The following is a 25,230-nucleotide window of genomic DNA, read 5'->3' on the forward strand; positions in this document are numbered from 1 at the left end:
TTGAAAAGATATATGGTAGAATATACTGGAGTATCAAAGCAGCTTCAAAATTAAAAGAGACACTAACAGTTCTAATAATTTATCAGCAGCATACAATAATAAGAGATCAAAAGCCTTCTCAACCAGACCCACTGATATCTTTTGGTCGTTGTACTGATTCCCTGGTTTCTGCATGGAAAGTTAATTATTTACCATCCAGGCGAAGACCACACCCAAATCCGATAATACTTACAAATAGGGAAATAAATAAACTAGTGAGGGACCAATTACAGAACTTCTCTCAAAGTAACTTAATTAACTTTCTAAAGAGGAAAATATCAAGGAAAAAACGTTCCGTCAGGCAAGAAAAGGATGATTACAACTGGGTCCAGTTAAGAGAAGGCCTCAAAAAAATATGCTAAAAGGTATTGGAAAATAATCTCAGATTGCTGTAGCTCTAGGGTAAAATCCCTCCCAATACTCATAAAAGACGAAGACTGGAAATGTTATCTCACAGCTCTTTATTCTGCTAACCCTAACTCACTTTGGTCTTCTGGCCCTATCACTAACCTGCCTGAATCTAACTACACCCCCTAAGGTGCAAGGTTGTAGGACTAGTCAAAAGAATTAGATCTTTAGGAGCAATGGGTCTTGATGAAATTCCCATGACAATGAATAGAAAAGAACATTTGTTGTGGGCTACATATCTTACTCTTTTCTTTAACTACTGCTATCAGCAAGGGAAGACTCCTCCTCCTGGTCTGATATTATTTTATTCCACTCTTTAACAAGCATTGAAAATGCAATATGTCTCGCCTTTTATTAAGTTACAGCTATTTGGTTTGCTAATGATATTGTATAGCAAAGCAAATGGCTTTAACTTAATTAAAGGCGAGACCTATTGCATTTTTAATGGAATAGGTCTCGCATTTACGCGAGTTTAAGCTATTGGCATTGTAAATGACAATGCCTTTTATTTAAGTTTTAAAAACAAAAAATAAAAGGCATTGTTATTTGTAATGTGAATAGCTCAAACTTGCTTAAATGCGAGACCTATTGCATTGCAAACACAGTGGCTGTAGGGTTCGCACTGCCTCATTTTCACAATAAAACTTCAAACCATGTAGTCGAATGGGGGTTTGCCACCTAGACTGCACATCTAAAGAAATAACATTCAAAACCAGTGACAACAATACACGTCTGATACAATGTTGGCACTGCCACGCATACAGCAAAGCTCCAAGCCACGTACTTGACTAAGCATTTGCCATCTGAACAGTGTATCAGGAGCAAATAATACTCGCACATTACTGTACAACAGTACACGTCAAACATAACTCACTGGCACTATGATGTGCACAAGGCTCCTGGGAAGTAGTTGGTTCAGAGTGTCCCCCGTTGATAGAACAGCAAACACAGCACTACATAACAACCAGAAAGAGATAAATACGGTATGTAATACAACCTATAGCTCTTTACCATATTTACACGAAAAGCCTGAAAGTGTGTAGTGCGTGCAATTGTGTGTTGTGTTACGCAACAGAAAAAAGTTAGGAAAACCATGGAGGACCTTATGCAAAACATCAATACTTTTCACTGCACGATCATGAGACGTACCATTGAATTATGCTAGTTTTTTTTTAATGTAAATCTGTTTTTATTTTTCAATCGAAAGAAAAACAGAAGGGTCTAAATGTACACAGCGTCAAGCCCACAACTTTACACAGGGCCGGCCTCGTAATTCTAAAGGGCCTGAGGGGCAGTCGGGGAGGCTTAGATGAGCATTTGAGACACAGCATGTCGCCTACAACCCTTAATGGGCCGGCCGCGTGACACATGGAGTATAGCAGTAAAATACAATCGTGGGCAAATTCAAGACCCCTGAAAAGCAAACTTAATACCATATTGGAAAGAGAAACAGAAAAGCGTAGGCTAGAGACCTACAGGAAGGTTACAGTGAAGACGTAGAAATACCAGGAAAGAGGAGAGAAAGTAGGGGGTAGAAGGGTCCCCATGTCAGAGAAGCAATACAGTATCAACAGTGCAGAGGGATGCGCGTGCGAACGGTGTGAGAAGGCCAGAGGAGCCAATGCTATATACTAGCTAGACCAAGAGTCCGAGTGTGTATCATGTGGGGTTGAGGGCAGAGTTAGCGTGACTGTGGAAGTAATCTGTTCGGATCAGCTGGGATTAATGCATCCTCAAGCGTAAGGCCCTGAGTTTCGAGGGGAGGTAATGTGCATGTTCTACTTTACAAAGATATGTGACTAGTGGCTTCCAAATGGTGGTGAAGCGAGTGTCTCGAGACTGTTGACGTGCTGTGAAAAGTTCCATAGTCACTACATGGCATAGGCGCACAAACCAGGCAGCAATTGGGGGGGTCTCAGCTTTCTTCCAGTATAACGCCATGAGTTGCTTGGCAGCTCTGAGCATGTGAAGGGCTATGCACCACTCGCTACAGGTGAGTGCTTTTAAGTTGTTGGGTTTAGGGCCTAAAAGGACAGTGGATGTAGATTCAGGCAGAGGGAAGCCGAGCACCCCCTTTATGTGGCTAAGTACTTCCTTTCAGAGCAGGGACAGAAGACGACACGCCCACTGTTGGACTTGGCCCTCTTGGCAGGGTCATCCCTGAACTTTTTGCCTTCCCCCAATATTCTCTCTGAACTGTTTTTGTTGGTTTAATGACTCTGGGCACTTTACCACTGCCGACCAGTGCTAAAGTGCATATGCTCTCCCTACTGAAAAGTGTATATGTGATTGGTGTCCATGATTGACTTATTTGGTTTACTGTCAGTCCCCAGTGAAGTACACCAGGAGTGCCAGGGCTTGTAAACACAAATGCTGCTGTTGGGCTTGCAGCACTGGTTGTGCCACCCACAGAAGCGGCCTAGTAAAATGTGCCTACGGTCTGCCATTGCAAGACCTGCGCGCAGTCTGGTACTGTCATGCTAACTGCGCAAGTACACCTACTTACCAGTCCCTAAACCTTCCCTTAACCTCATATTAGTCGCCCCTATGGGAGGCCCAAGGGCAGGGTGCATTGTAGCATAAGGTAGGGCATGCCCTGATGTGTGTGGCATGTCCTAATAGTGAATTACAGCCATTTTCGTTTTTCACTATTGTAAGGCTACCTACTCTCCATAGACCAGAATGGGCTGTTGGAATTATTACACTGTAATCCCAACAGACTCAGAGAGCATGGTAGAAAGTCAAGTTTAGTATGCCTGAACTCTGTGTTTGCAAATACTACTTTTAGAAAGTTAGTATTTGCTTGCCTAACCATTTCAGCCCACCTCTGCTCTGATGTGTATCTGCTGTCTGGTTTCTGTGTGTGACAGGGCTGGAGAATTCCAGGGGACAGGCTGGGGTTGACAGGTGGTGAATAGAGAGATTACACTAGGATGGGTGGGGGGAGTGCCCCTTGACTCTGAATAGGGTTGTGCTCTGCCACCACAATGCTGGCTCCGCCCACTGGGGAGCGACTGATGACTCTGCCCTGCACCTGGTCTAGGAAGAGGGAAGACTGTCAACAGAGTGCTCCTGACTGTACTTTTCATCACAATGCTGGCTCCACTTCCTGCGGAGCGTCTGATGTCCCTGCCCTGCACACTGAAAGGAGAAGCCAGGGCCTGAAAAACAAAGTGCTCAGAGACTGACTGGATTAGGCAAAGGCCCCATTGGCCTGCGAGAACAAAAGAAATGGTGTATAAAAGTAGGAGCCCTGCTCCTAAGAAATCAGATCCTGTTGACGCCAAGAAGAAACTCTGCCTGAAGAGAAGGACCTGGGAAACCTGCATGGAGGACTACTGTCTCTAGCCTGAGAGACTGGCCTGTGGTGGGTGCCTTGCTGCAAGAAGGAGAGAGGAAGAAAAGACTGAAAGACTTTTGAAATTCAACTTGTGCATCTTGACAATCTCCAAGGGCTTGCTTGTGAACTTGCCCCCTAAACTGTGCCCCAGGAACAGTGGGCGCTACCCCTCTGAAGAAAGAAGCTGCTGCTGGTGTTGCCTGTCTCTGCAGCGCTGCCCACTGAAAGCTAAGTGTGCTGTGCCCCGCCATCGCGCACTTTAAAGAGCCTGTGCAGCCCCCCCTGTCCTGCCAAGCACCGTGACTTCTGCCCGCTGAGCCGCAGCTCGCAAAGTGAAGGTCAGCCCCGACTGACCCGAGCACCGTGACTGTGCCCCTCTGAGCCGTAGCTCGCAACGCCAAGTGAAGGACCCGTCCGGCCCAAACACCGCGACCCCGTGGCCCCCGAGCCGTAGCTCGCAACATGAAGACCGGACTTCTGCCCGTGTTCGCTTCCCCCCTGCCCCCCCCCATGTGGCATCCTGTGTGCAGCGCCCCGCCGCTGTGAAAGACAAGCTGCGGCCTGAAGTACGGCTTGAGGACGTCCCGCACCGTGCTACAACGTCGTCCACGTGAGGTATCCTGGTCACAGCGCCTTGCCGCCGTGAGAACCTAGCTGCGACCCGTATTGCGACAAAAAGGACGTCCCGCACCGGACTACAAACGTCCGCTTCAACTTTCCAAGACGTAAAGGTACTGTGCTTCCCAAAGCCCCGAACTGCGAGTGGTGCGAGCCTCACTGCCAACAACGACTCCCCTTGCCTCGCACTATTGAGATCTGCCCCAAGTACGCCTGATCGTACCCTGCGCTCCGGACTGCAGTGTCCGCGCGGCGCTAGTGCCTAGAACGCACGAGGTACGAATCGCACGAGTCTGGTACGACTCGTACACCCTGTTGGCCTCACTCAATGCTGGCTCCACCTCCTGCGGAGTGTCTGATGTCCCTGCCCTGCACACTGAAAGGAGAAGCCAGGGCCTGAAAAGCAAAGTGTTCGGAGACTGATTGGATTAGGCAATGGCCCCCCTGGCCTGCGAGAACAAAAGAAATGGTGTATAAAAGTAGGAGCGTTGCTCCTAAGAAATCAGATCCTGTTGACGCCAAGAAGAAACTCTGCCTGAAGAGAAGGACCTGGGAAAGCTGCATGGAGGACTACTGTCTCTAGCCTGAGAGAATGGCCTGTGGTGGGTGCCTTGCTGCAAGAAGGAGAGAGGAAGAAAAGACTGAAAGACTTTTGAAATTCAACTTGTGCATCTTGACAATCTCCAAGGGCTTGCTTGTGAACTTGCCCCCTGAACTACGCCCTAGGAACAGTGGGTGCTACCCCCCTGAAGAAAGAAGCTGCAAACGACTCGCCCCGCCTCACACTATTGAGATCTGCCCCAAGTACACCTGATCGTACCCTGCGCTCCGGACTGCAGTGTCCGCGCGGCGCGTGTGCCTAGAACGCACCGAGGTATGAATTGCACGAGTCTGTTACGACTCGTCACCCTGTTTGCCTCACTTGCGGTGTACGCGTCTCACGCGGGACGCGTGACATTCAGTGGGGCCCTTTCCCGGCGAGCGTACGAGGCGCACAGGAGCGCTACAGAGGGCCCAGACCTTAAACGTACAGCGCAATATCAATTGTAACAGTGTCTGAATTACAGTGAAGTAGGTTTTAGGAGTATTTAACCCTTTCCAGGCCCGGAACTCTGCAACTAAGGCCTACTTCTTGCTTTGAACATTGTGGCATCCTTTCTAAAAGTAACTGGAACCAGTTTAAATGCTAAAGCTGTAATCAGAGCCTGCTTGAGATTTTTATATAAAAGACTATATTTTTACAAAACAACCAGTCTTGTGTCTCTGTGTGGTGGGTTGACTGGCCATTGTGTGTGTTATGTCAAGTGCTTAACCGTGTGTACTCTGGGGATTAGCCTTGTCTGCTCGCGCCACACTACCTAAAGGGTGAGCAGGGGTTATTTCTAGGAGTAAGTCCCTTGCCCTGACTTAGAGGAGAGGGTCCCTGCTTGTCACAAGTGCATTCCTGTGCCAACCAGAGACCCCCAATTCTAACACCCACCAAATGTGAGTGAAGTCTACAGACGCATTGGGAACCCTTCAACCTCTCCAGCACGGCGGAGAGGTTGAAGGGAACATTTTATGCAAACGAGAGAGCATGTAGTACCACAGCGTCATGTTCTTGTACGCACTTTCTCGTTGCGATATACAGCGATAGACCTTTGGGATGTCTCGCCACAAACAACTCCACTGTGCAGGCGTGATCTCAGTGGGGGACGTCAACTGCCACTAGCGCTGATACGGATGAGTGGTTATTAGTGGGGGATGCTGCAGAATCTGGTACGTCCGGGAGATAAGGCCCTTTGATTCATCAAAGGAGAGAACCAAGTGCTCATAGGGGGTGAACGGACGAGTGGCCGCCTGCTGCATCTCAGTAGAGGCTAGCCAATGTCGCAACTGTGCATATTGGAGCCCTGTGTCTGCCTATAGTTGGAACTCCTCTCTGCATTGCGCAAACATTTTGAACGGGCCCCCTTCATAAAGATCACTGATAATTCTGCAATCGCCTTTCTGCCATTTTGAAAACGCCCATGAATGAAACGCCGGGGGAAGAGTGGGTTGCCCGAAATGGGGGTGTGGAGGGAGGGGAAGGTTGTGAGTCCCTTGCGCATGGCCACTTTGTCCCATACATCCAGCATCGTCTTTGTAGGCACTGTGATATAGGCGCTGCAAGAACGCGCAGTCCGGTGTAGCCAAACGAGACCCCAAATGGTTTGTCCTGTTACAGACCTATCCATGTGCAGCCAGGTTTTTTCACTCACAGTCGTTGTCCACTCCGAGACAACACGGAGATGGGCAGCCCAATAGTACACTAGGAGGTTGGGGCATGCCAATCCTCCCCTGTCCCACGGGAGCATGAGGACTTTGTGGGAAAAGCGCGGTCTACGCCCGCCCCATATGAAGCTAGTGAGATCTCGTTGCAGGCTCTGAATCTAATGTTGTGGGATAGGGGTGGGGAGACATTGGAACAAATACAGTACTTTTGGAAGTATTGTCATTTTTATAGCATTGAGACGACCCAGCCAGGAAAGAGTCAGAGATTTCCATCCCCTCAGATCCTCCAAAACTGTCTTTCTGCATTACCGCCAATTAATTTGGGTCCACGTGTCGAGGGAGGGAGTCAACGGGAGCCCTAGATACCGAATATGATTAGCGGCCCATTGATAGGGGGCAGCGCTTTAAGAACTGGTATCTCGTCTTCAGTGATTGTAAGATTCAGAGCCCAAGACTTTCCGTGGTTCATTTTGAGGCCTGACACCCGCTCAAAGGACTGCAGTAGGAAATGGAGCACTGGGAGAGATATATGTGGCTGTGACAGCGTAAAAATGAGGTCATCTCCGAAAAGCGCCACCTTATTCTGCCGCCCACCAAGGGTGAAGCCATGTATATCCGCTTCTTGCCTAATCAGCACTGCAAGAGGTTCTACAACGAGCGCGAACACCAGAGGAGACAGGGGGCAACCCTGCTGCGTACCTCTGTAAATGGGGAAGGGGTCCGTAAGCTATCCATTGACCCGTACCCTGGCCTGTGGGGAAAAATATTGGGCCATGATCATAGCCATCATGTTCTGACCCAGTCCGATTTTTTGCAGCACTGCCCGAAGGAATGACCTAGTCCACCCGGTCAAACGCCTTCTCCGCATCAAGCGATAGAAGGCAGGCTGGTATCTTCCAGTGCTGCGCCTTCCCCACAAGGTGTGCGATTCTACGCACTTTGTCCGCTCCCTACCGGCCCCGAAGGAAGCTGACCTGGTCCAGCTCCACAGGGCCAGGCATGTGGGGATCCAGGCGTTTGGCCAGCATCTTAGTATAAATTTTAAGGTCTGTATTTAACAACTCTATGGGGCGGTAGGATGCACACATCGTAGAGTTTTTCCCCGGTTTGGGTATAAGGGCTATTTCGGCCATTCCCATGGAGGGCGTTGGCCCTTTCGTGGTGGAGAAAGAGTTGTACAGCCTCAAGAGGTGAGGTTGAAGCTGCATCAGAAACAGGCGATAGAAGACCTGAGGAAGGCCGTCCAGTCCTGGTGATTTCCCTAGGGGAAGGTCCTTTCGCGCTGCCGCCAGTTCTTCCATAGTGAGGGGTTTCTCCAGTTGTTCGGCATGATGGGGATGCAGTAGGGTCCAGGAGCATTGGCCTAGAATGTCACTGATCCGGTCTTGGGACCGCTCGTCCACCGTATAAAGGGCAGAGTAGTAGCCTGAAAAGCCTCCCGCTTGGCCCTATCTGTGGTAGCCCTCTCCCCGTCAGGGAGCTGAATGTTGGCTATGTGAGCTTTTGCAGTGCGCACTCGGAGGCGCTTCACCAGCAGTCTGCCCACCTTATCCCCCCTTCAAAGTGCTGTTGTGTTAGTGCTAACCGGGTTCTCTCAGCCTTATTGGTGCGGAGTGAGCGGAGTTGTCCCCTACGATTTGCAAGCCATTGTTTACATACGAGTGTGGAGCGTTCCTGATCCTGCCTTTCCCAGGGTTTAATATCTTTGGTGAGGTTATCCTCTAAAAGACAAACCTCGCGCGCCTGTGCAATCGACAGGGATGTGATATGGCCGCGGATGGTACCCTTACAGGCATAATCAACACATAAATAATCTGGTGGTCTGGTGAGGAATAAAAACTACAAAGACTAGAAAGGCAGGATCCAAAGTGATCACTCGCCAAAACTAAAGCTGGTGACAACTATAATCTCTGAGACATGTGCGACTCCATGACAGAAGAAACCCTGAGGAGGGGAGGAAAAAATGAGGATTTCCATCAACTGCCCTTCGTGACCAGTGTCATCATTTGGAATTCCAAAGTACCCCTGTCACCTCAGCTCTTCTGGCAGCAAGCCAAAAGCTGGTGAACTAGGCGTAAAAAGAGACCAATGAGAGAAAAGATTGATAGCCTGGTTATCCGAAAGGAATACTGACCAAATCAATCAAAGATGCAGTGCAATGAAAATAGCTAAGTGAAAGTGAAGTTAAAAAAGATTCAGCAGCAATCCAAACATTTTATTGATGACTGCTGTTGAGCTTAATAGAAGTCATAGTGTTGGCGTGTAACAAATCCGCCGGATGTTATGGTCTACTAGTTTCAGCCGTAGTGGGCCTAGGAACCCCGGCTTCCTTCAGGACCTTGTAATAGTAGGTACTGCATTAAGTGCAATTCGAAAACAGTGAAACAAAATGCACAAGGTAACAAAAACATAAAATTATCACAGTGCTATTACTTGCGACCATTTACAGTACCTCTATACAGGATTGATGGCTATTCATGCCTATCCTGTGTGAGGTATCGGACTCACCTCACCTGGCTCAGACTCGGGTTAAGGGAGGCACCGCCCTCTCCGTCGGTACCTTAGTCGCTGTGCTGAGGACCTTAGTCGCTGTGCTGAGGTACCGACGGAGGCATCCCACACTACCGGGAAGGTTGTTTCAGGGAGAACGTTACTCGCAAAGTAAGAGTCAATGGCAGTCCGTATGCTCTCCACGTCTTCTGGGTCCCGCAGGATGTGTGGCGGCAGGCGCCACCTCGGAGTGTGGGTGGGGCAAGCGGTCGGATCCCGCAGGAGAAGTTCAACATGGGCATGGTCGGAGAGCGATATGGCAGACATAGAGATCGGCAGCGTATCCTTCATCAGGGCGTGAGGGATAAAAATATAATAAATGCGCGAATACGAACGATGGACGTGCGACAATATGAAAAATCCTGCCCCTCAGGGGAGTGGTAATGCCAGGGGTCCATCACACCAAGATTGGCTATTTGTCTCCTAAGCGCAGAAGACATAGCCCCTGTCCCATGCAAGGAGGCTTCACTTCGGTCCTTCTCAGAGTCCCACGCCAAGTTAAAGTACTCCCCAAGATAAGCGCAGAATCATCCTGTGGCACATGTTCCAGCCAAGTCGTCCGGAGGTAGGAATCCTGCATCCAGTTAGGTGCATACACATTACACAATGTGAAGGAGCGTTGTCCAATCCGAATTCCCGCCCTGACGAGGCAGCCATCCGAACTACGGAAGGCCTTGGATTCCCCCTGCCTGATGCCAGCTCTGCAAAGGATAGCCACTACGGCCGTTTTAGTGGGCGCCGTAGCCCAGAATTGGAGAGGATATTTAGGGTGCGCCATGCGAGGAGTGTCTGCTTTTAAAAGGTGGGTATCCTGAAGGAGAATATTGTCAGGGTTGTGTTGTAAGAGGTCACGCCATATTTGTTGCCGTTTGTTGGGAGAGTTAAGCCCCTTGACATTGAGGGATATAATCTTTAAGGGGCAGGGAACAGCAATATTTGTGTCCAGACCCATATCAGTCCATTATGCCACCGTAGAGAGTAAGCTAGGATAGGGGGGAAAGAATGCAAGGGGTTTTCTCTCCCGTGTAGGGAAGAGCATTGTAGAATGGAGGTCCCCCATCGGCCGCAGTCAGAAGAAGAAAACAAGTAGGAAAAGAAGAACAGAAGCAGAGATATGTAGAAGCAAAAAACAAAGAATCAACATTGGCCAACCGGGGCAGTCACGGTTCAGCCTACACCACAGTGCCCGGGTGATCCCAGAGATGTCACTCTCCCAAGAACAGATAGGGGGTGGGTTGTCAGTTGCTCCCGAAGTCATCCAGATGGGAGTTCCGGCTTCAGCAACAATGCAGTAAGGGAACTGGGGTGCGAAAGACACCTTGGAGCACACACAGGTCCCAGCGGGCCTGGACATATTCCGAGAACAGCGCTTGCAGTCAATTGTATATGTGGGGGTCAGCCCATCAAGGAGTTGAAGATTGCAAGCTTGCTGCCGACTGTTCCCCTTCCAGGGACTTGATGTGTTGTATGATATCTTGCTTAGCTTGCGAGGTTGATTGGTCATCGGGATATGGTGAGCGTCTGTGACGGCGTACTGTAGACCAGGATGGTTTGGCAGGCGCCCGTGTGAGAGGCGGAAGACGCGTGGGACTGGCAGGTGGCGTTGATGAAAGGTGAAGTATTTGCGCTGCTTCTTTATATGACCATATCACCCGACGCTTGGATTCCCACTGAAAAATGAGGGCAAATGGGTGGCCTCACTGGTAGAAGATATCCATGCTTCGCAATTTGTCTGTCACAGGTTTGAAAGCCCGACGTCTTTGCAAGGTATTAGGCGCAAGATCTTGAAAGATTTGTATCTTGTTTCCACCGTAGACGAGGTTCGACTTGGCACGCGCCACCCTGAGTATAGCCTCCTTTTCCATAAAGAAGTGGACCCTAGTTAGGATGTCCGGGAGGACGCCAGGTCTGCCCGCGGGGCCTGCAACCCGGTGAGCACTGTCCAGGGCCGGCGGAGACGCATAATCGTCCCCCCATATTTCATGCAGAAGCTTTGCCACATAAGTTATAATGTCCTTCCCCTCCGCCCGAGAGGAACCCCCCGGAATCGAAGGTTATTCAGGTGGCTCCGATTTTCCAGGTCCTCCTGCTTCAGTTATAACTCCATGTGCTGCTCTTCCAGGGTGGCCAGGCACTGCCATAGATGTTCCTGGTCCTCAGTTCGGGAATCTACCGTCTCTTTAAACCTGTTGACACGTTCTCCAAGATCAGTGACCTCCTTTCAAAGCTCCTGGATACAGGCGTGAACCTCAGTGCGAAGAGAGACGAACTCTGATTTAAGCTCTGTCAGGAATGTGGCCATAAAAGCTTGCATGACAGGTGGAGAGTCCCCTCCCGTCTGCGAAGCCACCTCCGTAAGTGCCAATGCACCCGCCCTGCCCCACATAGCGGCTACAGGGTTGTCTTTGGGGGCCACTATCGGGTCCTTCCCCCCTTTGGTGAGTGTCACCCTCTAAGGTGGTGAGTCCTTCAGCAAGGTTAACTGTAAGGGCCAGGGTTGATCGCAGGGTTGCAGGAGAGTGCACCTGGGTACCAGTGTACTCGCCTCACAATATTGATGAAGAATCAGGTCGGGCCACCTCAGGATTAGCAGCGACCCTACGGCGCCTGTCCGACGAGAGGAAGTCCAATCCCTTCTGGCTTGTGTAGCCCCGACAATGCTCCCCGCCCCCTCGAGCGGAGCACCATCTCGCAGGTCGATGGATACCAATAAGGTCAGGGTCAGGAGCGATATGAGATCGTACGCAGCCACTTCAGTACTTAAGCAGGGAGCAAGAGCCTCAGGGGCCAGGAGCCCTATGCATCAGCCCGCTCACCCCCAGGGCCAACCGCTCACAGCCGCTCCCTCCAACCCGTCGTACGTCTCCGTACAGTGCTCAGTGTGCTGTCGAGATGATGTCTGATCAGGGCGCACAGAGACCAAAATAGCCAAACAGATGGGGTGTCGCAACGGGGATCACCTACTTAGAGCCCAAGGGCGTGTACATCCCGTGACCTCGCTCCCAGGGTAAGATGATGCCTGTATTTTGAATGATGCTAATTTTAAGAGTCCATCTAATGGTTGAAGCAATTCAGCAGGTAAAACTCTAGCTTGCACGAATTTAAACAAATGTGTAGAAAGACGTCAGTTAGTACCAAATCAGATAGGGCTTAATGGCATGCTAGACCACCTGGCAACAGATCGATCAAGGCAAGCCTTAGATAAATTACTGGCTCTCACAAGGACAACAGAACCACGTTATTGGTACAAATAAATGACATTTGGGGACACCTGTGAGGGAGATTAAGGAAATGTACTACATGATAGGTATTTCTCCATTAACTTGCATTGGAGTGAAACAAGTTTCAAGAGGGGAAAAAGGTAAAATCACACCATTTTCTAAACTCAATTGGGAGCGCTTGCATGTAAAACATACCAAGCAATACGCTGCATCCGACATGCAATCAGTGTTGACAGCCCATCCGATAGCCAGAGAAATGGAGCTCATGTGGAGATCACCCTGGAGCTCTTAGTAGGAGGTACCACTGAGATCACTCACGTAAGCAAGTGGGCACCTTTGTATTGACACAGAGCCTTGAGACCATAATTTCTGGGTCTCAAGCTGTCTGAGCTCAGTGCCAGGAACCCGAATTCCCCTTCTAACTCACCTCCTTCTTCTTCTGTCCACTGGAGGGTGGCAGGCCGCAGAACACCACCAACGGAAAACCAAGCACCGGCAGCAAGAATCTCATGGTACCTAATGTCTAACAAAAATCAAATAAGAATCCTGGATAGGCCATTTTTTAAGAATCTGATTTAAATAAAAAATAAACATATCTTCTAGAAAGGATTAGGTCGCAACATATTGCAACCAGTTTATATCCACAAGCCCTTAGTATCTGAAATACAATCCCAGACCAGATGTGCATAGCTCCATTCCTTGAGGAAGTCTGCAAGGAGCTGAAAATCGTTTGTTAAAAGCAATTTAAGGCAAAGGAGTAATCAACTGGATGCCGAAAAACCCCAAAGTGTTCCCACTCCTACCCATCCCCGTCACTACTCAATACCTCAAAAGGCCCCTGTAAACCATAATCCAGCGCCGTTTCTAAATCCGCTAGAAATTTCCCTCTTTATTCTCTAGATTCAGTATCCCAAACCCCTTCTTCTGTATTACCCGCTATAAAACACCCATATTGACACACTGTAGCTAAGCTTGCACCGCATGCATTGAACATTTAATGCAACACAGCAAGGTAACAAGCATTTACAATGCAATGGTTTCGCCTTTGGAAAAGTTAGAGCTATTGGCATTGTAAATGACAATTTTTTTATTTATGTGTTGGTTTTGAAAACAGATAAATAAATGGCATTGTCATTTACATTGCCATTAGCTTAATCTCTCGCAAATGTGAGACCTATTGTACCCTCCGCACTAACCTCGTGTTCAAAAAGGATTAAAAAAATCTACTTCTGGGCTTATATGAATGAACGGAGAACCAGTGATTTATCTAATGGCTCTCTAACTAAAGAATTTTACCGGTTTAAAATAGAGCCCTGCTTCGAGCCCTTTTTGAATGAAGTAAATCCTCCCTGAGGTATAAAAATCCAACATCATAGAATGATATAATGCTCAAGCATGTATCTTGCATTCTTTATAGACACTTGTCTTATATGTGAGGCAGCAAAACTAATACATTCCTATTGAAATAAAAATGTTCATGTTTTTACGTTTAGCCGGTTTAAAGGGTAGAATGTTCGAAATTAAAAAGAGACAAACATACCAGCCATTATAAGCTTGGGGGGCTCTCTGAAATGGGGTATAGAGAGGCAGCGAAATAACTCCCAGTCCTTCCATTTAGCAGTTCTTCGGCGTGACACTAGAACACGCCAACTGGTAGCTAGCTTCGTTGCAGGACGAGTAAAAACTTAACAACGTGGCTTATGAGGATTTTCCGTATAACCGCGGCGGCTTATCCAGGGCATTGGCGCCAGCTTATCTCTCCCCTCAGCAGTTCGGATAAAAAGGCACCTTTTCAGCTGTTAATAGCTTGTGCTGTTCTAAATATACACAATCAACCTTGGGTAAATATTGCACTTTCTGCGCCATTGTTAAACACTCCGGAGCACACCATTAATCGGGGCGCGGGAGGGGCGTGTGTTTACTCTCTTATAGGAACAGGTAAAAGGTGTGCTCAGCGAGTGGAGACCTGAATTCAGCTCGCCTTTGTTTTTCCCCCGAGCTACTGGGGAAGAGGTAACTCTCCGACGCCCACTACCCCCCTCCCTTTCCACCTGGAATACAAAAATCAAGGGACTGAAATACGACACGAGCAATCACCTGGGATCCTGCCTGTGCGAAGAAGGGCACAAAAACTAGGGGGGGGGGGTGATTCTAACGGAGGGCAGAACAGCACAAATCACAAGGCAGACAGAGGGCAGAAGTCTCAAAAACGAGGGGGGATGATTCTAACGGAGGGCAGAACGGCACAAAACACCAGGCAGACAGAGGGCAGAAGGACACAAAAAGGAGGGGTGAGGTGATTGTAAAGGAGGGCAGAACGGCACAAATCACGAGGCAGACAGAGGGCAGAAGGACACAAAAACGAGGGGGGGATGATTCTAACGGAGGGCAGAACGGCACAAAACACCAGGCAGACAGAGGGCAGAAGGACACAAAAAGGAGGGGTGAGGTGATTGTAAAGGAGGGCAGAACGGCACAAATCACGAGGCAGACAGAGGGCAGAAGGACACAAAAACGAGGGGGGGATGATTCTAACGGAGGGCAGAACGGCACAAAACACCAGGCAGACAGAGGGAAGGACACAACAAGCACTGGCCCTGGTGCGACTGCACCTGCTGCATTACCGACAGCTTACACTTTTGATTGTCTTTGACTCTGTGTCTCCCTTCCCCGGTACCCTTGCCCACCTCTCGATGTGGGGGAGGAGAGAGACTAGGCGAGGAAAGGCTGAGCTTGAGAAAACAGCCATTCACATGAAAATACGCATACGATCAGCCGGAGTCTGTCCTCGGCAGTGACAACCAGCAGAGACGGAGATTGCTAACGGGGAGTGGGGTGCACACCGCATGCAGCAGGCGTAGCTCGGATCTCAGACCGCACCGCAGACTGCAAGCCAGAGACTGCCGGCTGGAAATGCTGGAACTGGAAATAGAGACTGTCTGCTCAAGACACAGTGCGAACTAGAGGTAAAACCGCCTCCAATCTCAAGAACTGAGACTGTCTCCAACCTCAAGAACTGAGACTGTCTCCAACCTCAAGAACTGAGACTGCCTCCAACTTCAAGTCATACTGCAAACCAGAGCCGAGACTGCCTCCAGGCTCGGGACTGCCAACTAGAGCCGGGACTGCCCCTAAGCTCAAGTCTGACTGCAGACCAGGGCTGAGACTTCCTCCAAGCTCGAGTCTGAGTGCAGACCAGAGCCGTGACTGCCTTCAAACGCGAATTTGCGGGAACGGGCACACGGACACAAGAACAAAGCCTCGAGTGGGAGGAGAGATGCTGACTCCGCGGAACGGGCACAGTGAGCCTCGCAGGCTCTAATACAAAATAGTGGCCGAGAGCCTCGTGGGCTCTAAAGAAACAAGTGCCCCCTTCTTGAGCCTCGGGGGCTGTAGAACAAATGTGCCTCTTTGTTGGAGTCCCGCTCTGGGGACTCTGACACACAGGGCCCCAAAAAGTGAGGCTAGGATTACTGGGGGGGCGGGCACCGGCAATGTGCCCCGACGCCTCCCTCTTGGCCAAGGAACCCCGGTCCCACTTACCGGAGCTCCCAGGTGTGAGCTGAAGTCTCCGCTGGGCTCCGGTCGGCTTCCTGGAGGCAGCTCTCTTCTCCAGCTGCGGGGCTCTCCCTTCACTCTGGGAGCCTCGCAGCCCAACTCCTCCTGTTGCTCCGGAGGGGAGCGGCCAACGTGCTGGGTCCGGTGGGGGCGAGGTGGGCTCTCGTCCGCCTCCTTGGTGACGGCGCACCCTCGGGCACAGGCGGGGCTCTCCCTCGGTGCTCTGGCCTCGCTGGACTGCTTCACTGCGGGCCTCAGTATGCCTCGTCAACATGCAGCCCCTGTACGCCTCGCACCTTGCTGGGCGCTGGTTCCTCTGCGGCTGTACGCTTCGGGGCAACGCCGGGTGGGCACCGGCTTTTGGCAATTAAAGCGCTTCCCAGCGCTATGAGGAAACTAAGCGCTAGTGAATGATGAAGCGCTCCCAAGCTCCGAGATTTTGGGAGGGTGGGGGCGGGAACACGGACAGCGGGAGGGGGGGTGCGACTCTTCCACAGTTCAGGGTCCTAGGGATGCGACCACGGGGACAGGAAAGGAACCACTCACCTGGACTTCCTCGGCCGGCGGTCCCAAGCTCTGAGATTTTGGGAGGGTGGGGGCGTAAACACGGACAGCGGGAGGGGGGTGCGACTCTTCCACAGTTCAGGGTCCTAGGGATGCGACCACGGGGACAGGAAAGGAACCACTCACCTGGACTTCCTCGGCCGGTGGTCGGCCGCCAAATGGCCCAAACAAACCTCGAAGAGCCAAAAAAAAAGCCCCGCCCACCGCCGCATGACATGGACAAATGAGAAAAATTCTCGGGAGCGCCCCCGAAACTGGTCCGGCCTTGACGAACAGATCCGGCACCCAATGGCTAGCCTCCATTTATGGAGCTAGCCAGTGGGAGCCGGGGGACGTTCCTGAAGTCCTTATTGTAATCAATGGATTTCGCCTGCGCCGAAAAGCTGCGCAGAGCGCAGCCTTCGGCAGGCGAAACCCAAAAATGATGTACGTAGGCGGTTAAAAATCTTAAATGCTACCACAGTCCTAAAAACAATGCTTTCTCCTCAAAGTATATTGACTCTGAGCAAAATTCTCTGTAGAGGAAAATAAAAATTAAAAGCAACCATTTTTTTATAACACTCACCAAATGCTCAGCCAATGCTTACAAATCAAACAAATGCTAATGGTCGGAAAGCCTGGCAATGTACCGATCTGGGAGGGGCAGTTTTAAATTATTACTTAACTCTTTTGCAACAATAAAATGTCCAGTGACACTGGGGACGAATGTGAATATTGTGTTAACTAAACAAGAAAATAAGGTAACTGATAAACAGTTATAAGGGCAGATCTTGGCATGTTCAAATAAAATAGGGATTAAGCATACTGGGAAAGGGAATCATGGTGTTTCGAACTAGCACACTAAGCACTTTTAAAAGAGTGAAAAACAGACTACAGCATTATAATTACGGAGTGAAAAATCAAAGTTGTTCTTCTGCCGTATCCGTTACAAGCAATGGTTGAACTCCAACAAACAAGCACAAGTAGTGAAACTGTGACAAAAAGGTAATTCACTAAATAGACAATGGAAGCATGCCTTTCTTCCATTTCCATGTTTGAAATTGCTTATTGTCCATCCTCCTTTTAAGAACAAACTACGTGGAAAACACAACCACATTGATATCTAAGGGCATCCAGCATGTAAATACGACCACACTAAAAAAACGTTTAACATTGCAGCTAGCTAACTGCTCGCCTACCAGGAAAAGTTGCGAGGATCACAAGTGGTCACGAGGAGGACGGTTACCTGGAAAGGCAGTAACGAGGGTTCCATTCTCTGTCCTGAAAGCGTTCTCTTCCACCCTGGATTTGGGGGGCACTGGGGCGGCCCTTGGAAACTTAGGAGGCGCAATGACATTGCTGGAGAAGGGCTTCTTCAGGGGTAAGATGGGGTTCAGCGGGGAGGGTACCCCCATGCCGACGCCCACGGCCCTGCGCGTGCCCCTACCGGCGGGGACGCCACCCCAGGGGTTGGACTGGCTGCTCCAGGTGGAGATCTGGTGGCTGCTGGTGTTCTAGCTGGATGTGATGGAGGGCTTGCTGGTCGTAGATGTTTATGTGGGTGGTGTACGGCCCTCCCAGGGCGCCCTTCTCTGCCACCGCCGAACACGGGGCCGAACACCGGGTTGAGGTGCGGGAAGTTCTGAAAGAGCAGGGCGCCGTTCACCGGGGGCACTCCTTGGAAGAAAGTGCTGCCGAAGGACGGGGACAGGGAGGGCGTCGGGGAGGGCATCGAGGTGGGCGCCTCTTGCTGCTGCTGCTGCTGGAAGCGCAGGCAGGGCAGCAGCGGGGACTCCATCTGCATCTTGTCATTGCTGTGCTGCGTGCTGACGCTCTTCTCCGCGGGTTCCAGTCTCAGGGGGCCGCACAGCGCTTCGGAGCCCACCTCTGTCGGCTGCAGCTGCTGTTGTGCTTGGGGTGCTTGTGGGTGCCGTTGCTGGGGTTGAGGCTGCTGAGTTTTGTTTTTAACTACCAGTAAATCATTGTGCATGGTTTGCGAGAAGCGCGATACCGCAAAGGTAACCACATGTTTATTTTCACATCGCACTTACAGTGAAAGCGTGATGTGAAAATAAACACACTGCTTACTTTCCCAAAATGGAATGTAAACAAAAAAAGTGCACACGGACTAATGAAGGAGTCTGGAAAACAAGCGGTACCGTAAGCCGCTTCTTTATTTTCACATCACGCTTACAGTGAAAGCGTGATGTGGAAATAAACACGCGGCTGACTGTCCCAAAGCGGAATTTAAACAAAAAGTGCACACTGACTAATAAAGGAGCGTGTCTACTGCCGCAGGTAAAAGATCAAATCCCGTTGGGCGGGGCTAAAGAAGACAAGCCGGCAACAAGGAGGGACTAAGAAGCATCCTTTACAATCACAAGCCTGCCTTTTTATATTTAAGATGACGCTGGCCAATAAAAAAGATGGGCGGGGCTTCGACTCCGCCTCCGAGAGCTTTGGAATCTGAATTGATTCAAGAAGCTCTCGGAGGCCGAGAGCAGCGCATGCGCGCTGCTTTCTCCAGCCGAGCCCTAAAAAGGGGCCCAGACATCTTCTTGGTAACTACAAGCAAGCAGCTTTACTAGATGTAGTAAGGAAAGTATTTGCATGTAGCATTTTGGATCATCTTACTTACTGGTGGAGGAGAAAATTCTTCCCATAGAACAAGCAGGATTTAGAAAAGAACACTGCACCTTGGATAATATCTGTATGTTGAAATTAATAGAGAAGTACACCTTAATTTGTGGGTCAAATGTATATGTGGCATTTATAGATTTTTCAACAGCCTTTTATTAGGTAGACCAACCAACACTCTGGAAACAATTACAATAAAATGGGAGTGCCTGCCCCTCTTTTATCTCTTATTATTGCTTTGCACTCTCACACGTGGTGCCAGGTGCTTTTAGGGGGGGGATCAAGACCTATAGGCCGTAATACTTTCAAAAAATTGCCTGAAGCAAGGCTGTTTGTCAGCCCTGCTACTTTTCTCTTTGTTCATAGCAGACATTCCGGAATGCTTCGCTCATCAGGTGGGTGATGCACCGAAGATAGGTGGCCGCCCCTTTTCTTGTCTGATGCACACAGGTGATATTGCAATTATGGATTTGAATTCAAACTGGTTGAATAAGAAATTGATGTCACTGCAGAAATATATGATGGTCCAGTATTTGAAGATAAACGTCTCTAAAATTAAAGTCTTGATTTGAAAAAGTAGAAAGGGCTGAATATTTTACAATTTTGTCTGGAGAATGGGCTTAAAAAAACTTGAGATAGTAGATTCTCTTTATTTGGGGAAAGTAATAGCTGGTAACGCAAAGAACACATTCCACATTGAACACAACACTTGTAAACCTGTTTCACATGCAAATGGTCTACGTGTAATTTATAACGCAATGGGTCGAAGGCATATTCTGCATATGATCTATATTTTTAAAGCAAACGCCCCTCCAACACTAATATATGCTATTGAATCTATCCTTGATGGAAAATGGAGCTTCCTTGATAAGATAGAAGGACAGATGTTAGGCAAATTATGTAATTTTAACACATTGGTTCCAAAACCAGCTATTTGATTGGAATTTGGTCTGATAAGCTCATTTGTCCAAGGTCTAGCTACAGTGATTCATTGGGGATATCATCTGAAGAATAGTGAATCGAATACAATAAGGGGTCTTGTGTCAGGAAATATTTGGTGCAAAAGCAGATAAATATTCATTCTCCGTTGATTTTACTTTGGCTTTGAACTATTTTGACGTGCAGGAGGAGCCTGTGAACTCCCTCCTGTTCCTAGAATTAAAACAAAATGTAAGAAGCACTAGTTGTACCATTAGTTTTCAGAAAGATATCAAGCACTGTAGGATGAAGAAAAGATTGGAGACAATAGCCACATCAAGTAACACAAGGGTGGCCCAGAAATATTTAGCCTGGAATTTGGATAATTGTATTCACCGTTTTTTTAATTTTATTTAGTATGAATTTACTCCAGTTCTATTATTTAACTGCAATTGGCCTACCGCTGTTAAAACAGGGAAATACTGTAATGTGTGTAACTTGGACACTCAGAACCTCAATCACAATCAATTTGTTTGTCCGGGCCTGTTACCTTCAGCTGATTCGGCCAATGTTTCCACAGAATAATATCAAAACTGTAGCGACAACAAACGAGTTTCAATTTAACCCAAAGAATGAAATAATATGTACAAAATGATTTACCTTTTTTAAGGTATTTTGGAATTTATTTTAATATCTTAGTATACTGCTACTTGAAAGGAAGGAAATTATAGCGCCTTTCTTGCAGCAGTGTATACTATATATATAGTTTTTTTTATAATCAATTTTATTGGTTTTTGAACAAAAAATACCTGCAATATTCAATTACAGGATATTACAACAGTATGGGGACACCTCTCTTCCACATCTCCGAAGGGAGGGTGACTCTGTTACATATGACCATAGACTATCTATATAGTTTACGGCTAGAAAAGAAGAACTCAGTAGGAGGTACAAGTTTATAACTTCATTCCTACTTTCATCTTGGGCCCATGGTAACTGTTATGACCAAGAATATAAATATAAGGCCTATTTGAAGACTTTTATTATGGCTACTAGGGTCTTTATACTCTTTGGAATAATTTTGCACACAACTCTTGCTGCTGCAGGGGTGAAGAGTTTAGCCAGAAATGTTACAGATCTCTCTCTTTGTAGAATAATTAGCATCTTGGGCCCATGGTAACTGTCATGACCTAGAATATAAATATTGGGCCTACTTACAGACGTATATTATGGCTACCAGTGTCTTTATATTCTTTGGAATAACCTTGCATACAAAGTTTGCTGCGAAGGGGGCTGAAGGTGGTTGGATTTTTACACAAAACTGTAATTTTCCTGATTTTCTCTTATATGGAAGTTTTATTAATAACAAATTGCATATGTAGTTAACTCAATTTATTTAGTGCAGTAAAGGATTTAAATATGTAATTATAATTTTACTATTCTGTTTCAATTGTGACCACCCTTTTATATATTCTGTTTAATTTTAATGTGGACCTCATCAGAGATCCAAAACTTAATAAAAGATTTGAACTGAAATTACTAAACATAGATCAAACAAAAGCATTCACTTTCACTCCCCCATGAAAGAAAAAAGCTCAGCGCTACCATGTTCAGAGCTTCTCATTTCTTCATATAGGGACAACCACTAAGATTGCTTACCTACATGGATTCCAATGATAATAACCCTCCCATTGTAAAGAGGTTCCTACATGTCCTCAGTCCCGCCCTCCCTTTCTACTGTACAACAATGTTGTATTAAGGCTGGGTTCCATCCTTATAAATAACCATATGGCACCTATTATTTTTACATATACATAAAGTATTTTCATTGATTCACTTTAAGGTATAGTTTCACAGTCTAAGCTGAAGCACATGATTGTATTGTATTAATGCGTGCCTTGATTAATTTATTGCTGAATAGCTGCATTGCTTCAAACGTATTTTAAAACTACTTTATCCCCTGAATGGATGGCAAAGCACCAATGTGACTGGGTCCTGGATGTAATTCTCCAGTGGATGGCACTGTTTTAATGGCATTGATTTTTTCTAAACAATTGCACTGTCTATGCAATGGAACACACAATTTTAATGATATTGGTTTGTTTTATTAACTGCAATGCTTATCAATGATTAAAGCCACAAGTAAAACCAATGTAACGTATTTTTACTGTAAAATGTCTATTTTTTAGACCAGCTTTTCTGGAAGAGACTTCCAACCGCAAATTACTTACCACAGGCTATTCCCCAATCGTCAGACTAGATCCAGAAAATTTTGAGCAGTACCTCTGTGTGCCGATAGATGGCACTGACGAAGGCTTCGAATGTGATGCGCTCGGTGCCTATGTAAGTACCACCCCAGAATGCTGGCATCAGTTCCTTTTGTTCCCTGCCAACAGTCGCGGATCCGAAGACCTAGCTTGGCCATTTATTGATCAACTTTTTCTCGACTTTTGTCAATTGATTTCTTCTTTGTTTGCGGTGTGCTAGGGCTGTGACTCCGATAGAAACCTATGGATTTCAAACCTTGCAGGGAATGCTGCAGACAGATATTTGTGACTGATCCCAACATTGTCTGCTTGTGGTGCCTGGGATCGGGCCAAAACTCCAAGGCCTGGTACTTCAGCCAGAGCAGACCAGGTCAGATCCCATACTCCCATTTTATGAGGTCCTTATGGACATCCTCCTGGAGTCCTGGCCCAAACCCTGTTCTGGGGTCGCGGTAAATCTCCAGTGGCCTGCCTCCATAGCCCGGCTCCAGAGGATCCCACATTCCTGACCCACCATTACACTTTTGAGAGTTTGCTGGTGCAGGCTTCCTCAACCAAGGTCAACCAAGGGGTCCGCCCCCCGACACAAAGTCCAAGAGGCTGAACACATTTGGTAAAAAGATTGTTATCTCCACAACCGTGGTCCTGTGGTCAGTTAATACCGGTTGCCTTCTGTGCTGTTATTTCCACAAGTTGTGAGATTCGGTGGATCAAGGGCTTCCATTAATTCCTGATGAAGGCCGAACGATTCTTACCCAAGTTATATTTGATGGCAAGGACAAACCAAAATTCACTACAAGATGTGGATGGACACCACTGATTCCATTGGCAGGGCAATGAGCTCCACAGTGGCTCTTAGGCACCATGCCTGGCTTTGGTCAACAGGCTTTTCAGGGAATGGTAAACTGAGCCTAATGGACACACCCTCCTACGGCTTGTGCCTTTGGTGGCAAGGCGGATGCAGTGCTGGAGCGCTTTAAGGACAGTAGGGTCACAGCTCACTATTTAGGATTGGCAGCTGCTCTTGGCCAGCAGCATCAGTCCTTTTGTTCCTCCTGTAGCTACTGTAGAGGATTTAAGTCTTGCCAATTCCACCTATATCTACAAAGCCTGCAGGCTCCCCAGCCTTTTTGAAGTAGAGGCTCCAGGGGCCAAGTGGATAGCAAGGGCGTCATTCTGCCGAGTCCTTCATCCCTCCCACTGCCGCCAAACCTCTTTCGTGTGCCCTACGTGGCGCACTGCCAACCTGTAGGAGGCAGCCTACAGCACTTTCTATCTGCATGGCGAACTGCCACCTTAGACAAGTGGGTGTTACAGATTGTGCAGTGGGGTTACGTTCTTCCATTCCTTAAGGCCCCACCACCAATGCTGCCACCTGCACAATGGTTGTCTGAGTATCATTCAGTCCTTAATACACCAGGAGGTGACGGCTCTTTTAGCCAAAGGAGTCATTGAGAAGGTTTGGACTCCAGAAGTAGGTAGTGGTTACTACTTCTGCTGCTTTCTAGCACTGAAAAAAGATGGAGGTAATCTCCCTATTCTAGATCATGGCCCTCTCAACACCTTACTGAGAAAGGATAAGGTTCAAGATGCTCATCTTTCCTCAGTTTCTACCTGCCCTGGAGACTGGATGGTGGCGCAGAACCTGCAGGATGCTTGTTTTTGTATGCACGTCTTGCCGGCCCACAGGCATTACCTGCGGTTCACATGGGCTTTGATCACTTCCAGTTTGCTGTGCTCCATTTTTGCCTCACCAGTGCCCCTCTGGTGTTTATTAAAGTGAAGGCAGTGGTTGCTGCTCACCTTCAGAAGTAAGTAATCCCAGTCTTTCCCTACGTTGTTTATTGGCTGTTGAAGGTAGGCTCACCCAATGCAGTTGTCATGCACCTCCAGACTGCAATGAACCTTCATTCTTTGGGGTTCATCATCAACGTGCTAAAGTCACACCTGTCTCCTTCCCAAATGCTTCCTTTCATCTGAGCCATTTTGGACATGGTGCAGTTGGGCAACTATCCTCCAGCACAGAGAGTCCAGGGCATTCGGGATGTGATCCTGATGTTTACCTTCAAACCTAGATCTTGTTGAGACTGACTCTGAGGGTACTGGATCTGATGGCCTCCTGCATCCTGTTGTGCAAACACTCCAGATGGCATGTGCTGGTTATGCAGTGGAATCTGAATACCCAGTGGGTGCAACATCAGGGGAATCTCTTCGACTGGGTCCAAATTTTGAAAGAGATTGCAAGAGATCTGCAGTGGTGACTATAGAACCACAATCTGGTCAGCAGCAGATTCCCTCTACCTTACCCTCCCAGAGTTGAGAGAGGGGGAGAACAGAGACCTCTGGTCTTTGGCAGTGGCTCAGGTCCACATCAGTCTGTTGGAGTTATGAGCTATCCTCTTGGCATTGAAAGCCTTTGTTCGATCCATAAATAGGAGTCTGGGTCAGGTGTTCTCCGACAACACCACCACTATGTGGTACAGCAGGACGGGGTGGGGTCATGGACCCTGTGTCAAGAGGCCTTACACCTCTGGAAATGGCTGGAACGTCAGAACATCTTCCTGGCTGTGAAACATCGGACAAGGGTCTCTAAATCCATTAAAGTCTACTGTGCACACCTTCTTTTGAACTTTCTTCTCTTTTTTTGTTGAATTGTACTCATTCCTGAACAATGTGAGGCGTGCAGCCCGGTTCCGTGATCCGCCCTGGTTCACATTTGCAAGGGTCTCTGAATGCCCGGGCAGAAAAACTCAGCTGTTGATGCCTTGCTGACCATGAATGCAAAAAGAACAAATGATGGACGAAATGCTGAACAAAATAAAATGTCACCCCCATTCACAGATCTGGGTTTAATCAATTGTTTTTTTTTGCTAACCAC

This window comes from Lissotriton vulgaris, chromosome 8 (genome assembly GCF_964263255.1).
Source record: "Lissotriton vulgaris chromosome 8, aLisVul1.2, whole genome shotgun sequence".
Taxonomy (NCBI): domain Eukaryota; kingdom Metazoa; phylum Chordata; class Amphibia; order Caudata; family Salamandridae; genus Lissotriton; species Lissotriton vulgaris.